At 43.0% G+C, this 16,350-nt stretch overlaps 1 protein-coding gene across 1 annotated transcript in view; it reads right to left on the bottom strand.

Moving 5' to 3' along the window:
* Positions 1-16,350, bottom strand: part of LOC122800226 (dynein axonemal heavy chain 17-like) — a 17,083,451-nt gene that overhangs the window by 11,173,916 nt on the left and 5,893,185 nt on the right. The gene's annotated exons all lie outside the window — the stretch shown is intronic.

The raw sequence follows: 16,350 nt of genomic DNA, 5'->3' as shown, positions 1-16,350 counted from the left end.
GTGTCTTGAGGTAGCAGTTGTTTGGGTGTCTGCTTTGGAGGCCTCTGCTGTTTAGGTAAATTTTTACTCAGAGCCTCCGAGTATGTCTTTGTGTGTTTATGTGTTTGATTCAGTGGAGTGGTAGCATTATGTGAGGCTGGTTTTGTGGTGTGTGTAGTTGTCTTCTCCTCCTGTCTGGTCTTGCCAGTCCTGAGTTGAGAGAGCTTAGCCTCCAGTTTGGCTAAATAGTTGCATCTCTCGCAAGTATTTGCGTTATGTGGGAGGAGGAGAGGGTTGTCTGTGTACATGAGGCAGTTATAACATTGCCTCAAGATTCCCAGATTCACCAGCTGGACTGGAGAGAAGATTGACAACTGACCTTTGGACATGCTAGAATAATATTGGGAATTCCTTAATTGAAAACAAGGGCCAGTGGGGAGTGAGGGTGTAGTGCTTTTAATTTTTAGTGCTGACTTATATAATTGCTTAAGTGAGCAAGTGCCAGGTAACTTGAGTGCAATGTGTTACAACCATCACAACCTCAAATCATACACATAAACACACAAAGACATACTCGGCGGCTCTGATCAAAAATCTACCAAAACAGCAGAGGCCACCAAAGCAGACACCCAAACAACCACCACCTCAGAACACAACACCTGCAACACATAGACCTCACAGTCAGAGTGTCAAACAGTCACAGCCCTTAAGGCCAAACACAATGCCAGACACACTAGTCATTGGTGACTCCATAGTCAGACACACTGACGTCCCGCTCACCAGACTGAGTAAGGAGAAGGTCACAGTAAGCTGCCTGTCGGGCGCTAGAATCCGCCACATAGCAAGCACTCAGGTCTCTCAACAGCAGGTACAAATATGACTCAGTCATTGTCCACGCTGGTGTAAGCGACCTGAGACGTACCTCCTTGGACTACATGAAAAGAGACATTGAGGAGCTCTCTGATTATGTAGCCCAGGCAGGTATGACCCTGACCTTGAGCAGTATCCTACCTTCACCAAGAATGATGCCACAATACAGAGATAAGATGATCAGCTTTAACAATTGGCTTAAACTCTGGTGTCATTCAAAGGGGATCCAATGTCTGTCTGCCTGGGATGACATGCTGGACAAGCCACGCTGCTTCAAGGGACGGCTTGCACCTGTCACCCTGGGATTCTGGATATTGGCAAAGGCTCTTGCCACCCCATAGTGCCTTTTTAGGCAAGGCTCAAATTCTAAACCTACCACCCTAGAACACAAAAAGGAAAAACTAAGGGTAATGCTGCTCAATGCCAGAAGTCTAAATCTCAAAATGCACGCACTCGAGGCCCTTCTCAGTATGGAGAACATCGATGTCTGTGCAGTGACAGAAACCTGGTTCAAGGCTCCTGAGAGCACCCCAGCACTATCAGGTTTTACCTCTTATCATGCGTTCTAGCCTCAAAATCCGGACAATACCAAGAAAGGAGGGGGGGTATCCATATTCATCAAAGACACCCACACCTCAAGACTGGTGGCAACGCACGATGCATCGGAGACCATCCAGGTGCAATTAACCATAGGCAAGACTGCTCTGCAAATTGTAGCATGTTACAGGCCACCCTCACAAACTCAGGAACCTCACATGGCCTTCCTGAAAACACTAGAGGGGATAAATGTATCACCAAACACCATCATACTAGGTGACTTCAATTACCCTAATATAGACTGGGAACACTACTCAAGCCCAAACACCCTAGCCCAAAAGTTCCTGGAATTCATAAACTCAAATGCCATGGAACAACTAGTCACCATCCCACAAGAGGAGAAAACATACTTGATCTCATCATCACGAACATGGGAGCACAATGTTCAACACCGGAAGTATACCCCTCACTGGTGAGATCAGATCACAAACTAATCTCGCTGGAGGTCCTCATCCCACCCCACCTGAAATAAAAAGACCACAGTAAAGAACTTCTCGAAAGCCGACTTCACACTTCTAAAGACTAGTGTGGTCTCCTTTAAGGCCCCGAGCCGACGGAAAACAGTACTCAAGCCGCTGAATCACTTACAAATGCCTTCTACCAGCACCTGCAGGACTGCATGGATAAGGCAATCCCAAGCAAAACAAAGACTCTTTGTACCAAAGGCAAGCGTCCACTCTGGTGGACCCCAGCCATAAACAAACTCTACAACAAAAGGAGGAAGCTACTACAAGATAGATCAAAATCCTTAAAAGGTAAGACACCCTTGATCACTATAAGTAAAAAACTAAGAGCTCTCATAAAATCATCCAAAGCAAATTTTGAGAGAAAAATAGCTAAAGACTCAAAAGACAATCATAAGGCCTTCTTTAGCTATGTTAGAAACCTGGGAGGAAACTCCCAGATATGCTCAGAACTAGTTCAAAAGGATGTGAAGATTACTGATCCTACAGACATTGCCAACATACTGGCTGACAGGTTCAGTGCAAACTTCTCCCCTCCCCAAAAGGAGAGATATCTATACCAAGCGATTGCAGCCCCCCAAACATCTCCAACGCCCAAGTGAGAACTGCTCTCTCCAAAGCAAAAACACAGCATCCATGGGACCTGATGGTGTCCCCGGCTGTGTGCTCCACGAACTCAACGAGGAATTAAACCCACAGCTAGGACAGCTGTTTAATCATAGTCTTACCTCTGGATACGTACCCAGGAGTGGCGCACTGCAACTGTGGTCCCACTTCACAAAGGCGGTGCCTCCACCGACCCTGGAAATTACCGGCCCATTAGCTTGACAAGCCTTATCTGCAAAGCCATGGAGAGGATCATAATGGACCTCATAAATAAAGACATAGGGAATTTGCAGACTTTGGATCCATCCCAGTTTGGCTTTGTCAAAGGCAGATCATGCCTTCTAAACTTGGTTGACTTTTTGAAACAGTCACCAAAGCCATTGATGAGGAAAGGCAGTCCATACAGCCTACCTCGATCTGGCGAAGGCCTTTGATACAATACCCCACTCGGGTATCATTGAAAAACTCATCAGCTTAAATGTTAACCCATACATCACAAGATGGGTTGCAAACTGGCCGAGTGACAGAACCCACAGGGTCAGAGTTGCTGGCGCCATGTCAGACTCAAAGCCTGTCACAAGTGGTGTACCACAGGGCTCAGTCCTGGGCCCACTCTTGTTTGGCATCTACTTTTCCAAGTACAAGCAAACACAGGAGGGTTATGGCTGACAAAGTTTGCAGATGACTGCAAACTGGGCCATAGTAGAAAACACATCTGACACAGATATCCTTCAGAAGGGTCTCACAGAAAGCGGATAACTGGTGCCAGAGCCATGGCCTAAAGTTAAATGCCAAAAATGCATAGTCATACCCTTCGGGAAAAACAAGGTTACCCCTAGCTACCAAATAGGTGGCAATCCACTGAGTACAGAAGAAGTTATCAGGGACCTGGGGACCCAGGTTGATAGTAGTCTGTCATTCGACACCCATGTAGCTAAAGTAGTTAGGAAGACCTTCTACATTGCCCACCTTATCATGAAGGGATTCTCATCTAGATCAAGGGAGGTCATAGTCTCCCTATACTCATCACTCATCAGACCAATGATTGAGTACAATGCCCCATTCGAATGTATCTGACCCGACACTTGCAGCAGCTGGAGAGGCCACAAAAGTTCCTCACCAAAAGGATAAAGGGTCTCAAACATCTGTCCTATGCTGCCCGACTGAAAGAACTCCAGCTCTATTCAGTCGCTACCGCTTGCTCAGAGGTGACCTTTGCCTAACATACAAGGCCATGTCAAACCCAGATTTGATGAATATGCTTCACCTCAAAAATCTAGATCCGTCAGAGCCACAAAGGCGGGAGACTTAAACCTCGACACGGCTATTAATAGGACATGCTGGAGGGATAGATTCATCACCCAAAGACTCCCTATGCTGTGGAATAAAATCCCGGTATATGTGAGGCAGAGCACCTCGCTGGCCTTGTTCAAGAGAAATCTTGACCAATGGATGGGAGATCGCAGATATACCCCAGGGATTACCTCAGTGTCACTGCTCAACAGAGGCACAGCAAAATAATGGGTATAGTTCCCCATACTAAAGGGGTGGCGTAAGCCACAAAACTATGGGCTAGGCTTGTAAATGCCCTCGGGCAGATAGCCTAGTATGAACCTATGAACCTATGAACCTATGAACAAGTAACTAAATGCAAAAACGACAAACAGTAACTTTCTTTCAAGTGAAACAAGGAAATAAGTACAGTAAGCAATGCAGATATCACTAGTGATCCACAGAAGCGCTGAGAAGTTGCGTATTAGGTGGAATTAGCTTCCAGGGAAATAACAAGCAAACAAACAACAAGCATATAAACAAAGCTAGATTCAGCAGGCCTGGATCTAGTCTATGCTAGAGCAAACAAGGTGAACCAATTTCAGTAAGATACAGTTCAAATATTCAGGCACTATAAACCTTTAACCAGAAATTCCCAGCTCAGAAGGGCAGAGTCCAGCCTCTTCTCCCACAAGAGTGCAGACCACGAACCTTCTTAATGTAAAATAACTGGCCTGAAGCCCAAGTGCCTAAACCAGAACTAATGCACTTGGACATGCTTCCCAAACCTGTCTCTTTTGTATCCCTGGACTACATGTGCTCCAAAAGGTTTGTGGCAGAACCATCCACCTCTTTGTTTAAGGATTTCTAGGATGTCTCCAAAGGATATGTCTTCGGGTGGTGATCCTGGGGATTCTTCTCCTTATTCAAAATTGGTATCCTCAGTGACAGATTCCTGCTGAGAATCCAAGTGCCTCCTTTTGCATTTTCTCTTCCGGGGTACTTCTTTGGCGGGATGTTTCAGACAAGAATTGAAAGAAATGGTGATTCCCTCCTGGGCACCCTGGAGGTTTTGGGTTGGCTGTCCATGTGGAGTAAAATGTTAAGGCTCAAGGCAGAAACACAAGAGAGACCCTGAGGGTTGATCTGAGAAGGAAGCCAAGAGTAATCCAGCTCCGAAGTCATCGGAGCTGGAGTGCTCAGAGAAACCCTTAAAGCCAAAGATGATAACATCCTTAGATCCAACGTGGTTCTCTCAGAAAACTCAGATTCAAAAGCTCCAAAATGGTCAGCCAGATCGGAGAAGGAGCCAGTAGTGGAGTGGTAGAATAGGCTATGGCTTCCTGACCCAAAGTGGTAGGAGCCAGAAGAACACTCATCAGAATTTGTGCCGAGAGAATTTTCCTCATCTTGTTTTTTTTTTATCCACTATTGCTTGTGGATTAAAGTTTCTACAAATCGAACAGTCTATTTTTAAGTTGCCAGAGCCTAGACAATATACAAATAAATTATGCGTGTTTGACAGTGGGAGCTTATGACCAAATTTAGAACATTTCTTAAAGCCCAAGGGGCCTTTGAAATTTTTATAAGAGAAATACTACTAAATGTACAGAAAGATACAAAAGATTTTTTTTTATTATGGGTAAAGGGAGGTAAAAAAGAAGTACCAACAAATATATGAGATATTACACAAAGAAGTGTAAAAAGTTTTATAAGAAATAAAAGGGATTAAAAGGGTTTAAAAGTAGCAAATGCCAACATGAAAATATAATCAGACTACAATAGGCAAACCTATGACATGTGTGTCAAAGGAGATACATGCCACGACATTTTGGGTGACACATCAGCGATCACCAACACCCAAGTTACCAAAGACACTGCTTTTGCATTCATTGTTCATGTGAAGTGCACTGAATTATTTTGTGCCAGGAACTTTTGACACACCAAACCCAGAAGGTTTGCCATCACTGCTAGGTGTAAGAAAATTAGCAGATATTAGGATAAATTAAAGATATCTATCTGACGTTTACTTGAGAGCTTTGATAACCATGCTTACTTTGGAAAGGCAGCAAACGAGATCTGAGGTATGTTAGGGGTTGGCGCATTGTGGGTAGGGGGGAGTTGAAGAGCTTTTAGGTTACCACGAGCTATAGTAACGTCCGAGTTGGATCTGAGGATCAGATCTGAACCCTAAACAATAGTTTAGGAAAAATGAAAATTGACAATATCAGATCTAAGGTTCTGTGGAGTAAGAAGGTGCCTCTTAAAAAGGACTTGCACAATTTGTGAAACAGTACGGAATGACAGTTAAAGCCATCATGATGGTTGGATATTGATGCCAAATAAACCTTAATAGTAGAATAACTAGAACCTGAAGCAAATAAATGCACAAAGAATTGGAGAATTTCAGGAATAGAATCAGAACAAGGGTCAATGCTTTAAACTGGCTAACTTGAAAAAAGTTTTAATTTGCTTTTGTACAATCTTTGACTGGATTCCTTCTGGGGTGCAGAAAGTATGCAGATAACATTTTTGGATAAAGAAGAGTCTTTGGTCATTAATAGAGTTGGAAAAACTATGTGTTTATTCTGACAATGGGTAAATCAGGATAAGGTTATTCAGATGGGTGAGATAGAAGATCCAGATGAGGATCTAAAACCATGGGGGCTTCATCAGCTGAGGCCTTAACAAGGGAAACCAAATCTGCCATTGCCAATGGGGTTACCTTGACTTTGTGTGTCTTCTTTCTACAAGAATCTGATCACCAGAAAAGGTAGAAAGATGTAGAGAAGACCAAGAGGCCACTGCTTGCCTAAAGCTCCTCTCAGGGACTGAACCTCTGGAGAGATCAGTGCAAAGAAGCTGCTGCATTTGTAGTTGGTTGGGGACACAAACAGACTGGCCCTAGCAGCTGAATATCTGATGCATTACCTCTGTACTGAGAGTCCACTCATTAGGCATCAGGATGGATCTGCTGAGCCAGTCTGCTAGGTAGTTAAACCTTTCTGGAATGTGCATAGAAATTAGAAAATGATGTGAAGCAATCACTGATTACCAAGCCCTCATGTTCTCTTGGGAAAGGGTGAAGAATTTGGTACTAATTTGTTTGTTTAGATACTAAACTACAGACATGTTGTCCATCTGTATGGGAAGCACTCTTGAAGGTTGATGGTCCTGGAATTTCTGCAACACTAGGAGGACAGCACTCATCTCTTGGTTACTTATGTGAATATTGTCCTCTATATGATCCAAAGTTTCTTGGACCATCATCCCCTTGAAATATTCCCCCATCACAGACAGGAGGCATCCATGTTAACTGTCACTCTTAAAGGTGGAATAATGAATGGTCTTCATATGTGGATACTGGAAGAAGTTAAAAACTATTTCAAGTGAATTTTGCACAGCTGAATGCTGATGATTAGGGTAATGGGATGGTCCACTGGACCCTGATCAACCGCAGAAGAGCAAGCATGTTAACGTGAGCAAACTGTACCATAACTATGGTGGAGGCCATTAATCCAAGGACTCAGGCTACCAGCATTGCAGGTGGAGTGCCTGGAGAGAAAGTCTAAAAGAGTGAATTTGTTCATCTGAGAGACTCATTAGTTCTTTTGTGGTATCTAAATGGCTTTCAACAAACAGAATGGATTTGGTTGGCTACAGATTGAATTGTTTGTAATTCACAGAAATACCTAAGGATAAGTAGAGCTAGAGCAAGTAGTCTATGACTTCAATAAGAGATTCTATAGTTGTAACAGTGAGGAGCCAATAATTTAAGTAACGAAACACCCAGAACCTGTAGTCACATATGGGCTGTGATTTCTGACATGTACTTGGTTAACACACTGGGGGATCTGTGGAGAGACCAATATGCTGGGCTGTGAAATGAAAATGATAGGCTCCTAGCTAGAAGTGTATAAATCTCCTGGATGCTTTGGTAACGCTGATAAGGAAGTAGGCATCCTGAGGATTTATTGATCATATCCAATCGCATGCCATTAGACAGAGCAAAATCGCTTGCACTTTAACCATGCTAATGGGCCTTTTCTTCTTTGGAACGAAGAAGAATCCTCAGTAGAATCCTGACTCTCTCTGATTTGTTGGGAGCTTCAAGGTGGCTCTTTTTTCTAAGAGAAAAATAATTTCTCTTTTGGCCACCTTTCATTGTTAGGTTGGAAGGTATAGTTGTGTAAGTTGCACATACTATAAAACAAGATGTTCAAATTCCTCACTGCTCCAGTAGCCTTTGGCTATTTGGGACATATCCTGCCTTCTATACAATGACCAGCCAGTCTTCAAAAAGTTCTGTTTTCTTCCCCCATATACACTCAGACTACTGATTGGACAAGCCCTTGGAGGGAAATCAGTAGTTTGAGTGTGGACAACTTTGGGACTTTCTTACCCAAACAGAAAGAGTAAGCTTACTCAAACTGAAACCTCACAATGATACAGACCTATAACCTTTTACTCCAACAATTAAATGTATACAAAAGAAGAGGGATGAAGGGAGGGTGTGGCTATTATGGCAGCATGCACAACTGTACTCTATTTATCATTCTTACTGCTGCAGTAGCATTTGACTATTTAGGTTGATTACCAAAGTTTATCCAACCTGGAAGTAGGAGGGTTAACGGTCCAGGACCCACTGGTGAATGGTCTTAGCAAAGTCAGTTCTGGACCTGAAGACGGAATCCAGTTTGCAATGCTTTGTAAAGGTATGAACATAGGACCTTGCAGCTGTCTATAGAATACTTCTACAGTCCATCCCTTTCCAATATGTCATTAAAGAAAGCAAGGCTCTATTATAATGTGCCTTAATCCTGCCTGGAAGTGTTTTACCATGGTGGAAATAACAAGTGAGGCTAAAGTAAGGAAAAGCCAACAAAAATTATCTGAATAGATACAGGTTGTTCTCTTCTAGTCCCATAATAGGAAATCTTCATCTGTTCAGCTTTCCAAAAGGACTTAGTACTGACAACATAATACCTGAGTTACAAAAGCATGCCAGAATATATGGAGTCCTTGCTACCTGTAAGTCAATTTCTCTATGTCCGTTTAAACCCATAGCTCATACTTCGACATAATGGAAACACTTGCTATTCAACCAAATACCATACTCATAGGGGGCTTTAATTATCCCTCTATAAACTGGGAAGCCAACACATCCCCACTTTTTCAGGTGCAGGATTCCTATACTTTGTAAACACAAACAGCCTGGAGCAATTAGTGCATATACCAACTAGAGGTAGAAAACATACTGGACCTGGTACTCAGAAATATGTGAGATGCTGAACAACCGCCCCCCCCCCCTCCCCATGTTGTGTCCTCTTTAGTAATATAAGATTACAAAACAGTCTCCTTCGAAATGAGAATCAATTCTGTAATCCCAGCAAACCCTGTATTCATTAAAAACTATTCTAACGCAAACTACCTTTTATTAAGTGATAACCTGTCAAAATTTCTAGCCCCTCCAACCCCAGATAACACAGCAGCCCATACAGAATTATTCACTGAAGCTCTGTGCAACCCTGTTAATGACTGCAGAGAGGCTGCTGTGCCTACCAGAAGTATTCCCAAAACTAACTCACCTTGGTGGAATTCAAAATTAAACAGGTTGTACAACAAAAGAAATAACGCCATAACTAAAATTATGAAGTGTAACACCATAAACGATAACATTTTTCAGCAAATTGACTAGATGGCTAAGAGGACTAATCAAGTCCAATAAAGCAAATTTTGAAATAAATATAGTGTCACATGCCAAGGACAACCATAATGCTTTCTTTAGCTAAGTCCATTACCTCCAACAAAGCACACAACACATTCAGAGAACCGGAAGATATAGTAAATCTTCTGGCTGATAAATTTAATTCCAACTCCTCCTTCACTCCCAGCCACCTCACTGGAAACACCAGTAGGGAGCTGTTCTTTGATGTGTTCTGTATGTCCAAGAATACAGCTTTTATGGGCCCTGATAAAATCCAAGGTTACCTCCTAAATAGTGTGAAATATGACCTATCAGGGCCACTGGAGTTACTACTCAGGCTTCATGCTATGTAAAAGGAAAACTGCAATGTTCATCCCTCTGCACAAGGCCAGACCATCATCAGATCCCAGTAACTACAGACTCATTAGTCTGGCTAGTCTCATATGTAAAGCCATGGAAAGACTTATCATGGAAATGATTAACAATGACATACAAAAACATCAGACTCTGGACACAACCTAGTTTGTTTTTGTCAAAGGCAAGCCGTGCCTACTGAACCTAGTGGATGTCTTTGAGAGGGTCACCAAAGTAATGGATGAGGGGAAAATGGTGCATACTACCTGTCTTGACCTAGCAAAGGAATTTGGCACAATACCCTACTCAAGCATTGCAAACAACTCATGGAATTAGGAAAAAACACCATGCAACCCACTGGATAGCGAGCTGGCTCGCAGACAGGACCCAAGAAGTTAGGATCAGATAAACCTCCTCCACAAATAGGCTGGTCACCAATGGGGACTCCCAGGGTTCTGTGCTGAATCTGTTCCTCTCTAACATCTATTTTTCAGAAGTCAAGGTCAGTTTCAAGTGCCTCTAATTTACCATGTTTGCAGATGATTGGAAACTAGCAACGATCATAGAAACATCTTACAGGAGGGTCTAACACAGACACATGACTTGTGCCAAAGTCATGGCTTAAAATTCAGTATCAAGAAATGTACAACAGTAAGCTTTGGGAAGTCAGCCATCTGGGGGAAACTACCTCACTGAAAAAAGATGCCTAAAACAGACACATTAGTCAGGGACTTGGGGACTCATGTAGATGTAAACTGGCTTTTAACCAATATGTGCCTAAGATAGTAAGAAAATAATTTTATGTAACTCAAGCTTATAAGTAAGGGCATGGCCCAGGGAAGTCATTGTGCCTCTGTACTCAGCCTTCATCAGACCATCACTGAGTATAAAAAAAGGTTATGTACTCACCGTAATGTTCCATCTGTATTGTCCATTTTCATTCTTCCTCAACTGATGGGTTCAGAGCCAAACCTCAGATATGACATGGCCACTTCTTCCAGATTGTAGAACACTTGAACTCTCAAGCTCCTCCCTTTACCCATAATGCCTTAGTCACCTATCATACCTCAGATCTAATTTGATACCCACAGACCTACAAAGTAGTGGAGAATAACGGAAGAACAGAAACCGGAGATCAAACAAGGAAAATAGGTTACTCCCTTACCTTTCAATCTTTCCAGAAGTAAAGCAAGGAGAGGGTTAGTGGGTGGGAAGTTGAGGAAGAATGAAAGTGGACAACACAGTTGGAATGCTATGATGAGTATATAACTTTTTTATGTAATGTCATTTTCATTCATTCCTCAACTGCTGGGACAGAGTCCCCAGCAACCTAAATCCTGGGAGGATTCTAAGGAAGGATATTCAGGAGCACAGCTCAGCTGAGGGCTGCTCTTCCTCTAGAGTCCAGACCTAATTTGTAATGACAATAAAGGTATGAGGATTAGTCCAAGTTGCAGCTGCATCCAATGAAGTCATTGACAAAAAAGGCTGAGGAAGTCCCCAGTCCCCATAGATCTAGTGGAGTGTGCCTCTGTTGATTTTGGTAAGGACATGCCCATCTTTTCATAAACAAGAGTAATGCAATCAGTCAACCATTTGGCCAAAGTCACTTTAGAAACTGGTTTGCCTGATTTTGAGTCAGAAAAAGAAACAAATAATTGTTCAGATTTTCTCAAATCTTTGGTTCTGTGTAGGTACAAATTTAACTGGCTGTGGACATCCGAAAGATGTAAAATACATTCTCCTTTATTTTAAAAATTTGGAAAGAAGACCAGAAGGTTGATAGCCTGATTCATATGGGATTCTAGCACCACCTTTGATAAAAAGGAAGGATTGGTCCATAAAAAAAACCCTATCTTTGTGAAAAATTAGGTAAGGAAGTTTAGAAGACAGAGCCTGAAGTTGAGAAACTCTCCTGGCAAAGGTAATAGCCACTAGAAAAACAGTTTTTCATGTCATAATTTTTAGATCAGACTTAGCTGATGGTTCATATGGGGGATTGGGTCAAGGACTGAGGAACAACATTTAAATCACAAAAAAGGAGTAGGATCCTTTAAAGGAGGCCTAAGTAAACAGTTTCCTCTAAGAAAGGCTTTACAAAGCTTGGAGGAAGCTATGGTAGTTATTTACTCCTACATGAACGTTGGAAATTGCTGCTAATTGTACTCTGACAGTTGAAGAGCTAGCCCCTTCATTAAAATTGTAGCTAAAAAGTCAAGAGCCTTCAGAACTGGAGCCGAAAAGGGGTCTATTGTTTTGTGTGTGGTCAAAAAACAAATCTCTTCCATTTACTTTGTAAATTGTTCATAATACAAGCTTTATGGGATGATAAAATATGATGGATGGGGGAGGAGAGCCTGGGCTGTCTGGCAATCAATGGAACTTGAGAAACCATGCTATCAACCTGAGGCCTGATATGTCAGGATGAGTCATGCCTGCTGGGTGAGACAGGAGGTCTGGAGTTGGATCCAGAATCCAGGGTGGGTGTAAAAGATGAGACCAAAGGAAGGCAAACCATATCTGACAAGTCCAGTAAGGGACAATTAGGATAACAGTGCTCTTCAATCAAGATGCTTTCAGTAAAAATTTTGAGATGGGGGTAAGGGGGGATAGGCATAAAGATTAGCTTGTGAAGTAGATTATCCCTCGCTGACTCCCCCAGTGGGGGTATCAGAGCAAAGAACCTGCTGCACTTGTTGTTGAGGGGAGAAGTGAAAAGGTCGCAATGTGGTTGGCCCCATCGACAAAAAAATTATCTCTGCCATCTTTATGATGAGAGACCATTCATGAGGCATTAGATGGCGGAGATAATCAGTTTCCTATTACGTGATCGAAAGTATAAAACTTCTTACACCACAAGATCGAACTTGTATGTGTTATAATTTCAAATGCAAAAAAAAAAAATGGACAGAAAGTAACTGTCGCCCTGCACTCCCCCCGCTCTTTAAATATACCAACTCCGAGATCGCACTACAGTGCGGAAAGGAAATATTTCCCTTTACTGCACTGTAGTGCGATCTCGGAGTTGGTATATTTAAGTAGCGGGGGGTATGGGGGTGGTTGGGGGCTTGCCCCACTGCTTACAGCAAGTAGTTGTGTTTCCTGTCATTTATATTATTAGGTATTCAATGTTACTGAACTTCGATGATATGGTGTTGACCATATCCTATTCAACTTTCAGCAACTTTGAGTATCTAATATAGACCCGAGATAATCTTCTGGAGACCATGTGCCTTAGACCATCCTTTCCAAGAAGTACACCCCCACCCAATCTGAGAGGCATCCACGGTCACTGTGCCAAGATCCAAGATTGGTCTCCAGATCCCTGTCTTTTTTTGGCACTAAAAATCATCTTAAATAAGTTCTGGACTCCTTCTAGTCTGTGGGATCCTCTTGGATAACTCTTTTCTCGAGCAGCTTGTTTATTTCTAGTGCTGCTGCTTCCCTGTCACTGGGTGGAACATCAGGAGTTTTGTTTGATATTAATGGGGGTGGATGGGAAAATAGTATTACATACCTCTGGATATTATCCTCTGCACCCATGAATCTTTTGTAATTTCTAGCCAGACTCTCTGGTGCAGGGATACACGACCCCCAACTGCCTCCAGAGATGGACAGTTGGGCCTCCTTTCAGGAGCGCTAATAGGATATGTCAGAAAAAATATCCATGGATCTCTGATTATGCGGACTGCCTCTGCCTTGGGGGTGGCGTCTTCCATTTCAGTTCCCCCTCTGCCCTTGGGGGATCTGTCTCCATGTGGATCTTGGTAGAAGCCCTGGGATTTCTTGAAAAGTATTTTCTGTCCACCTTGTTGGTTCCTAGAAAAGGTTTGTTGAGGAGTCAAAAAACATACATCCACAACAGGCAGGGTCCTTCCTTCCTGCTCGCACCTAGAGAATGTGTCCTTCACTTTGGGGCTGAACAAGGAGCTTCCATCAAAGGGAGAATTGATGAAAGGAGATTTGATGGGTTCCACAAAATCAAATAAGCTCATCCAGGTATGTCTCCTAATGGAAATACTTGAAACCACCACTCTTGAAGTACCTTCAGCTGCACAGGAGATAAGGATAAGATCCATGGACGAGTTTGAAATAGACTGAAAGGTAACTAACTGCAAAGAAAAAGTACACTCTACCTCAGAGGATATTGTCCCAGAGAGAGATCTGTAAAGTTCTTTGATCAAATCTCTCTGTAGTCTCGTAAAATGTGCTAAATAAGTCAGCGACCTAAGGGTGCAGGTTGCTGAAGCATAGACACACTTCCCAAACCTGTCAGGCACCCTAGACTCCCTGATGGGAGGTGGACAGAGGTACTTGTTCTGCCAGCTCTGTTCTAGTGGCTACAGCTATGACCATGGCTCCAGTGTGGTCTATCTTTTGTTGGTGCCAGGATCTTGTCTGGTCTCTTAGAGATTGGCTCTGTTGTGTCTGTTTCCTTCCATGCCCATTGAGAGACTAAATCTATGAGCCCATCAGCAGGCGGAGTGACACAAGAGGTAGATAGGCCAGCCCAGAAGGCCTCCAGAAACACTGACTCCTCTTTGAAAGTGTTATTGGGGGACCAACCACCCCTTTGTTTTAGGAGTTCTAAGATGTCTCCAAATGAGACATCATAGGGTGGTGATCCCCTTCATCAGAGTCAGTGTCCAGAGTGAAAGACTCTTGTGGAAAGTCTAAGTACCTCCTTTTGCACTTCCTCTTCTAGGGGACCTCCTTGGTGGGGTGTTCCAGGGAGGTATCAGAAGAGATAATGATACCCTGCTGGGTGGCCTGGAGACTGGATCATGCTGACTGTCCCAGTGGAATGGATGACTGAGGCTATGGATACAAAATTGAATGGGATTGGGAAGTCGGAGCCAAGGAGGGTGGAGAATTTTGAACTCTAGGTATAGAGAAGGCTCTGTCCACTACCTTGAAAGCAGAGTGCCTGGGAGAAGCAGAAACTGATGGAAATGACAAAGCAGGCTTAGGGATCATCGGCCCCCACTGTCCCATGGCAATCCAACCAAGGAAGGAGTCACAGTCGAGCAGTCTAGTCCTGTTGCTCCAAGGGGAAGAGACAGCTTTGACAACTTCACTGTCGAATCCAACATCCCAGAGCCAGCACCGAGGCTTCAGCTCTGGGAGTCATCTGGCTCTGGAGTACTCGGGGACAGACAGCTCAGAGACACCATCAGAGTCAAAGTTGCCAATATCTTCAGATCCACGGAAGATGACTCCAAGGCTTTTGGATCCAATGGCTCCGATACCGAAACATGGATTGGAGAAGGAGCTATGATCAGGTGAGTAGCACTAATGAGGGTCTCCAGAATATATGGGGCTGGAGCCGGATAGACTCCCATTTGTATTTGCATCCTGAGGAATTTCATCATCCCGTCCACATCTGCCTCAGATAGGCTCCTAAAGAACTGAAGGGATAAAGTTGTGGATGGGGGTCTTGAGTGGTGACAGAGAGACTGCTCCTGAAAAGACAAGAGTCAAGAAGTAATCAGCTCCAACAGTAGTTGTGGAGAATGGGTCTGAGATGATTTGTCGGATCTTAACCTTGGCTCTGATGCACTCAGATTCAACTTTTTTGTTTGTTTCAGAGGTAACTCAGAGGACAGAGCCAAAGTTGAAGCTGATGCTTTCTAGAAAACTCTTATGAGGTTCTTTAGAAAAGAAATCTCCCTTTTTTCCAGTCTCTTGGGGGTTTGAGCCACAGAAGCCATTGGTGAAGATTTTGAAGGCATAAAGCACCTAAGAATTAATGTGTTCTTCTGGTCAATTAGAGAGCGGGAGTTGAATCCCTTGCAAATGTCACAATCCGAATCTAAATGACTTGGCCCTAGACAGTGAAAGCATTTGGAATGCACATCAGAGTTTGGTATTTTGTGGCCGCATGCCACACATTTTTTAAAACTTAAAGATTTATCTGACATGTTTAAAAAAGGCAGCTAGAAACTGAAAGTTTTTATTTAATAGTTAAAAGGGAAAAGTAAGAGAAATTACCAAAGATAGTAAAAAAAGAGAGCACAGTTAAGTACAAAAAGGAGAATGCCAACTGTGGTAATATAAATACTCTAAGAGAACAGAAAAAATGTAGAGCTAATAAAGCTAAGAAAAAGGGTTAAAGGGAGGCAAAAATTATAGGTATAGGAGTATAACTATAATAATAGAAGTAAAGGGATAACATTAGCTAAACTAACAAACTTTCAAAAATACACACTCAAGAGTTCAGGATCTATGTCCGAACGCTATGGCGACAAATGAGATCTGATGTATGTTAGGTGACTAGGGAATTGTGGACAAAGGGATGAGCCTGAGAGTTCAAGTGTTCAGCAATCTGGAAGAAGCGGCCGAGTCAGATCTGAGGATCGGATCTGAAACCAACAGTTAAGCAGTCAGTTTCAGACTAGCTAAGTAAAGATGAGGCTTCCTGGACAGATGAGGAATCAGATCGAGTATTGGGTCTAAGAACCAGAGAAGCCTTCAGATAAGACCTTAGGAGGGGAAAGCAGA

The sequence above is a fragment of the Protopterus annectens genome, chromosome 4.part0, assembly GCF_019279795.1.
Source record: "Protopterus annectens isolate FY-2018-M chromosome 4.part0, PAN1.0, whole genome shotgun sequence".
NCBI classification, from domain to species: Eukaryota; Metazoa; Chordata; order Ceratodontiformes; family Protopteridae; genus Protopterus; species Protopterus annectens.
This window is presented reverse-complemented; position numbering and strand designations above follow the sequence as displayed.